Genomic DNA, 7,500 nt, shown 5'->3' on the forward strand with positions numbered 1-7,500 from the left:
ACCAAAAACTTGATAACTGATCGCTGTTCAATCCTGGAGCATGCTTCTTGGTCGGCCATCTTTGTTAATCGCCAAAACTCTCAAAGTTTTTTTTAATCTGCAAAACAAATTAAATCCATGTGAAAAAGAAGTAAAACAAAAAAAAATTTTTTTAAAGTAAGCTTCTATCTGTATTAGAAGTCCATATACCGAAAAATTCACCTTATTTATTGAATGACCCTCGTATATATATGTGTGTGTGTGTGTGTGTGTGTGTGTGTGTCTGTGTGTCTGTGTGTGTCTGTGTCTGTGTCCGTGTGCATGTATGTACATACATTTGTATACATGTGTGTGTGTGTGTGTGTGTGTGTGTGTGTGTGTGTGTGTGTGTGTGTGTGTGTGTGTGTATGCATATGTGTTTGTGTGTGTTTATTTCAACTCATTGAAAGCATTTGTTATTTACACATTTTAATTGTGTGTGGGTTTTTTCTTTGTTAGTATTTTCTTCCATTTGCTTGTATTCCTTTCACATTCTTTTCCTTTCGGAAAGTCCTTGCAAAGTGGTATTGTTGTTGTTTTTCGTAACGAAATCTGCTTTGCAAGTCGGCCAAAATCGAAAGCGAGCCTCCGAATTTGTGACGTCACAACATTATGGAAAATGGCGGCCTCTACGACTGCTGGAAGTATGACATTTAAATGAAGCTTTGTTTGTTTGTTTGTGTCTTTTTTTTGTTTTTTGTCGTTGTTGTTGCTGTTTTGTTTGTTTTTGTTTTTCGTAAGGTACACATGTATTTGCTTTAAAAAGTATTGGACGAGCCATAGCTGCCTGAAATCCATCAATGCAGGCCATAAAAACAAAGAACTTCATGTCCCCTCCAAAATAATTTGCGCTACGGCTTTGGTTGACTGAGAAAACTAAAACACAGGACAGGACAATGTGCCTATGGCTTTCGCATGAAACTCTCTCTCTCTCTCTCTCTCTCTCTCTCTCTCTCTCTCTCTCTCTCTCTCTCTCTCTCTCATTATTTTGCTTACTCTATTACCCTCAGAAAATGAAATTTATTCAATCAAATTCAATTCAGTTCCATTCTCTCACTCTCTTTTTTTTCTTTTTTCTTTTTTCTTTTTTTTTTTTTTTTTTTTTTTTTTGCTCCCACAGCTATTTAAATGGTGATATTTCTATTACTTTTTTTTGTAACAAGTGCATGCTTAATTCAGCATCTTTTTCTTCTTTTGGTGTTTGAAAAAATAATTTCTTTTAATTATATACATTTTTTATCATTTCATTTTATTCATTGATTGATCATTATCTTGACCTTTCGAGGGCTGCGTGTAAAAAAAAAAAGAAAAGAAAAAAAATGCATTATTTTGCTTACTATATTACCCTCAGTAAATAAAAATTATTCAATTCAATCATCTCTCTCTCTCTCTCTCTCTCTCTCTCTCTCTCTCTCTCTCTCTCTCTCTCCACTGTTTTTCACAGCGCCCCCTCCCCTCCCTCTTCCCCCTCTCTCTTTTTCTCCCTCTCACGTCATAAACCCCCTCTGTCTTTTTTAGATTTTTTTTTTTCATTTTTAAACTGTTATACACGCGCTGCGTGCAGTTATCAGTTAACTGCTGCGCAAGAGTAAGAAAGTTGGGGGTTTTTTGTTTGTTTGTTTTTCCGGGGGTATGGGGTTGAGGAAGTTAGGATTTGGTCCGAAACGGCGTACGGAGAGTGTGATGAATTATGGTGACGGCTTTACGACAGGTCAAGCATTACAGTCCGCAGCGGCTCTGGACATTGGGAGGGGGATGGGGGGAGGGAGGGGTAGTTGGGGGGTGGGGTGGGTGCTGAGTTATCATTGGACATGTCCAATACACCGTTAATCTTCTTTTTCTCTAGTGTGGCTGTGTTCTGTCTAAGTGTGTTTCTGTGCATTTGTGCGTGATTATGTGTGTCTGTGTTTGTGTGTATGTGCGTGTGCATGTACGTGTGTGTGTGTGTGTGTGTGTGTGTGTGTGTGTGTGTTGTGTTGTGTTGTGTTGTGTTTATGCATGCGTGCGTGTGTATGTCTGTGCTTGCTTGTTTATCTTGTCACGAGTTTAATTTGTGCTAAATTCCACAATTTGAGTGAAGGGGGGGAATGATTGGAAAAATAACTCTTTTTAACTCAGTTTATTTATATTTTTCCTCTCTCACTGTTTATCATTTGAAATTGAGATCTTTCAGCTCTGGGTATTTGTTTAGTTACTTACTTTTTTGTTTAATTTTGCGTGTTTTTATTTGTTCATTTGTTTCATAATGTGTATTTGATTTTCGTCGAAGTGAAAGGTTTTCAACTCCCATTTATTGATTTTGTAATTTGTCTCAGTTTCTAATTTTTTTTTTTCTTCTTTCTTTTCTTTCTTATATTTATGATATCTTATTCCCTTTCCGTCATTACCCCTTGCTCAACCTTTTTAACGCTCTCCATACGAACGGCGAAAGAGACGACGTTAACAGCGTTTCACCCCAATTACCATCATCAAAATATTGCAAGCGGAAAGCTCTTATACTGAAGAGGTGAATGTTGACAAAGACTACCACAATTCTGACGACGGAAGCTAAAGGTTGGGTCATTCAGACACCCACTGGACATCCGAGGGGTCTGTGTAGAGGAGAAGAGAGGACTGGCCGTACTGAGTGAGTTAAACTCCTCCCCTTCTGAAACACTTCAAACCTCTTCCCCACGGATCTTCTCGCATATAACTCAATCCTCACAGTCAATCGGTTATTAATCAGTGTGATATATTGACAACCCCCTACCCACTACCGCCTCCCCCCCCCTTCCCCTCATCTCTCTCTCCCTCCCTCTTCCTCCCCCCCCCCCTCCCCCCCCCCCCTCTCTCTCTCTCTCTCTCTCTCTCTCTCCCCTGTAGACCCCTCTTCGTCTGGTCACGATGACACTTCAGAACTTTCCGTCGATGAAAATGATAGACGTGGTGGCGGTGTCTGACGCGAAGAGCTGTCTGCCAGCGAAAGGGGAATGGTGGGTGAGGGTTTGGGGGTGCTGAGAAGGGGGCTGGGGAGGGGAAGGGGGGGCTTGGGGGGGGCTGCGGGGGGGCAGGGGGGGGGCTCTTCGACATAGCAGGAGAGGTAAGCTGCCAGCCAGAATGACAAACGTAAAATTTTTGACACACACGCACACACAAAAACACACACATACGCATACACACACACACACACACACACACATTCGTCTTCACCTATGACCGCATCAGCAATGAATGACACCAAGAGAAATAAGGGGGTGGCGGGAATGAAAAGACACTGATGACGATAGATAGAAATTACGACGATGATGATGACGATAATGACCTAGAAATGAGAAATGTGTGTACACACACACACACACACACACACAGAGTAATTCTGTGGTTTTGTACCAGGTCAGGGGTATTCATCAGCGATGGACATCGGACATACACCGATAAAAGGTAAATCATGTCCGGTCAGTTCCTTGCACAACAGCACATTCGTCCCACTACTTAAATAAATAAATAAATAAAATATTTAATAAACCTTGCTTGCCGGGGAAAAAACAGAAGAAAGTGCTGTTTCAAGTCACAAATCAATATCTAGAACAATCAGCCAAAAACCGAGAAAAAGGTCTGGAGATATACCACTCTAGATCAAACATGTGAATTTCCAGCCTTCTAAACATATTTCCTTTGTTTTGATGATGTCATCAGTGACATCACTATGGGCGTAAGCGCTACGTTCTTAAATGGCGAGATAATTGTCGAATAAGTGTCTTTCTTTGCTCTGATTTACAACTTTAGGCCGACTGTTTGGTTTTGAATATCTCATTCATCTCGGCGTGTGAAAGAGGACAAAATTAATGTCCAATTAAGTTTGGGTGAGGCAGGACATTTGTCCTACTGTAAAGCGGATGGACAATCTTGGTGTTTCTCCGTCACTCTGACACACCGAATTGAAATTTGGATTTAACCTGAACTGTGATACAGGTTACGTCACAGTTTCGTTGGTGTGTTAGACATTAATTTATATCCATATAATAATAATAATGATAATAACAATAATGATAATAATTATAATAATTGGTATTTCTATAGCGCTGAATCTTGTGCAGAGACAAATCAAAGTGCTTTCACACCAGTCATTCGCACGCATGCATAACTCTACACTTGAGAAACTGAAGACAAAGAAGAGGCAGGGGAGGGAGGCTATCGTGGAAAGAGGTGGGTCTTAAGGCCAGACCTGAAAGAGCAGAGTGCGGAGACCTGACAAAGCGAAAGAGGAAGTTCAGTCCAAAAGCAAGGTCCAGAGACAGAGAAAGAACGGCGGCCATCATGCTAGGTACAGGATATAATTACACGGAATAAGAGAATCTGTCCATTTGGTGGAAAGTATGAATACGACAAGGTGCGCTTTGTCCTTGTACATCCTGTAACCTAGGGGCTAAGAGTAATGTTATGCAAGAAAAATCATCATTATGGAAATTATTGTTTCTACCGTGTCCATGTACTTAAAATATTCATTTCAAATTCCACCCTCCATTTACCCGATTTCTCGCAACTCACCATTCATTCCCCTCCCCTCCCCTCCCAAATGATAACACCCGAACGAAAAAAATCAACACTCTAACACAATGTCTGCATTCACCAGTATGTGTGACGGCACATTAAACAAAATTCCTCCTCCTCCTCCACCGTTTCAGTGTGTTAAAGTCATCTGCAAATCAAAAGTTGATGCAAAAAAAAAAAATCTCTATGATATCTATATCGAGCCTTTCAACCCTATATGTCCACAGCATAATTGTATATACATTCACTGGGGTTTTTTTTATTCATACATTTTCCTGTGCTTGGTGGAATGAATGCACTGGTTTTTTATTCGTACATTTTCCTGTGCTTGATGGAATATTTACTTACACCCCGCTCCATACAAGGGCCTTAATCTGCGGCGATTATACCATTCATTTATTCATTCATTCTCTGTCACTGACAGCTCGTGGAGGGTGGAGGGAGAGCCGGGGATCGGAGGCTCATTGTCATTGCTGCCAGACATCTGGCGAGAAACTGGAGTCTTGTTTGGCATCAAAAGTGGCTCTTCTTCACGGAGAATTCAAACAGACCTCCAGCTGCTGTCTTTGAAGCAGTATTAGTAGTAGTATTTTTATGTATTTATCCATTATTTTCAATTTATTTATTTTATGTATTTATTATATATATATATATATATATATATATATATATATATATATATATATATATATATTTGTTGTTGTTGCTGTTTTGTGTTGTTTTTCTCTCAAGGCCTGACTAAGCGCGTTGGGTTACGCTGCTGGTCAGGCATCTGCTTGGCAGATGTGGTGTAGCGAACATGGATTTGACCGAACGCAGTAACGCCTCCTTGAGCTAGTGATACTGAAGGGATCGGATCTCTCAACCCCTCCCTTTTCTTCCGCAAAATACTGTCTTACACCATCCCTTGTTCATGTCTGTTTCTCTGGCACCGCCTCTGCCTTCTGCTCTTCACTAAAAACAATATTCTTCTTCTTTCAAAACCTGTCTGTGAGCATTCTCGGTTTTTCTTTACGTTTACAACACCGAGATATGTGTGAGAGAGAGGGAGAGGCGGGAGTGGATAGAGAGAGAGAGAGAGAGGGAGAGAGAGAAGGGGGTGGTGTGGGTCATGAAATTTATATCTTTCTTCTTCCATGTAAAGCGCTCTGAGGTCATAGGGAGAAAGGGCGCCATAGTAGTGGTAGAAGTAGTTGTAGTAGTAGCAGCAGCAGTGCTGGTAGAAGTAGTCGTAATCGTAGTGATCGGAGTAATAATATTTTTAGCATTATTGTCATCGTTATTACAATCGTTATCAAACCATCTTTGTATTGCCATATACAGTGATATAGCCATACACAGTGACTAAAGAAGTGTGTGGCATGGTATGGTATGGTATGGTATGGTATGGTATGGTATGGTATGGTATGGTATGGTATGGCATGGCATGGCATGGTATGGTATGGTATGGTATGGTATGGTATGGTATGGTATGGTATGGTATTGTGTGGTGTGGTATGGTATGGTATGGCATGGTATGGTGTGGTGTGGCATGGTATGGTATGGTATGGTGTGGCATGGTATGGTATGGTATGGTATGGTATGGTATGGTATGGTATGGTATGGTATGGTATGGTATGGTGTGGCATGGTATGGTGTGGCATGGTATGGTATGGTATGGTATGGCATGGTATGGTATGGTGTGGCATGGTATGGTATGGCATGGTATGGTATGGTGTGGCATGGTATGGTATGGTATGGTATGGTATGGTATGGTATGGTATGGTATGGTATGGCATGGCATGGCATGGTATGGTATGGTATGGTATGGTATGGTATGGTATGGTATTGTGTGGTGTGGTATGGTATGGTATGGCATGGTATGGTATGGTGTGGCATGGTATGGTATGGTGTGGTATGGTATGGTATGGTATGGTATGGTATGGTATGGTGTGGCATGGTATGGTATGGTGTGGCATGGTATGGTGTGGCATGGTATGGTATGGTATGGTATGGTATGGTGTGGCATGGTATGGTATGGTATGGTGTGGCATGGTATGGTATGGTATGGTGTGGCATGGTATGGTATGGTATGGTATGGTATGGTGTGGCATGGTATGGTATGGTGTGGCATGGTATGGTATGGCATGGTATGGTATGGTATGGCATGGTATGGTATGGTATGGCATGGTATGGTATGGTATGGTATGGTATGGTATGGTATGGCATGGTATGGTATGGCATCACAACATATTTTTCTGTGTGAAATTCGGACTGCTCTCCCCACGGAAAGTGCGTCGCTACAGAGAGATTGCCACCCGCAGTTGTTGTTTTCTTCTGCCTGCAAGTGTATGTCTTCCTAGTAAAGTGGATTTTTCTACAGAATTTCGAAAGGGACTTTTTGGTTGCCGTGGGTTCTTTTACGTGCGCTAAGTGCATGCTGCAAAAGGAAGCTCGTTTTATCGTCTCATCCGAACCAGACCACCACTCAAGGTCCAGTGTAGGGGGAAGAGAAAACTGGCGACGGAGTGTGGGATTCGAACCAGTGCGCTCAGATTCTCTCTCTCTTCCCAGTCGGACTCGTGACCACTGGGCCAGCAGTCCATGTTCTGTTTAAGTGGTTGGCTGGTGGTGTGGTACAGTGGTCAGGACCACGGGGCTATGATTGGAGGGTTGAGGGTGTGATCTCCACCACTGAAACATACCATCATAGTGGGACTGGAATCGAACAGTGATGAGGAATAGTGACTGCTATGGCTCGGCTCGTCTGGACGGTAAAGTTCTTCAGAAAAAAAACACCACAACTAATATAATGTAACGGTGTTACTAGAAAAAAGAACAGCGATGAAGAATAAAGACCGCCATGGCTCGTATGGAAAGTAAAGTTATACAGAAACAAAGAAAAAAAAGACCAGCTAACAAAAATTAATGGTATTACTAGGAAAACACGTTGATAAAGAATAAAGACCGCCG

The sequence above is a fragment of the Babylonia areolata genome, chromosome 2, assembly GCF_041734735.1.
Source record: "Babylonia areolata isolate BAREFJ2019XMU chromosome 2, ASM4173473v1, whole genome shotgun sequence".
Classification (NCBI taxonomy): domain Eukaryota; kingdom Metazoa; phylum Mollusca; class Gastropoda; order Neogastropoda; family Buccinidae; genus Babylonia; species Babylonia areolata.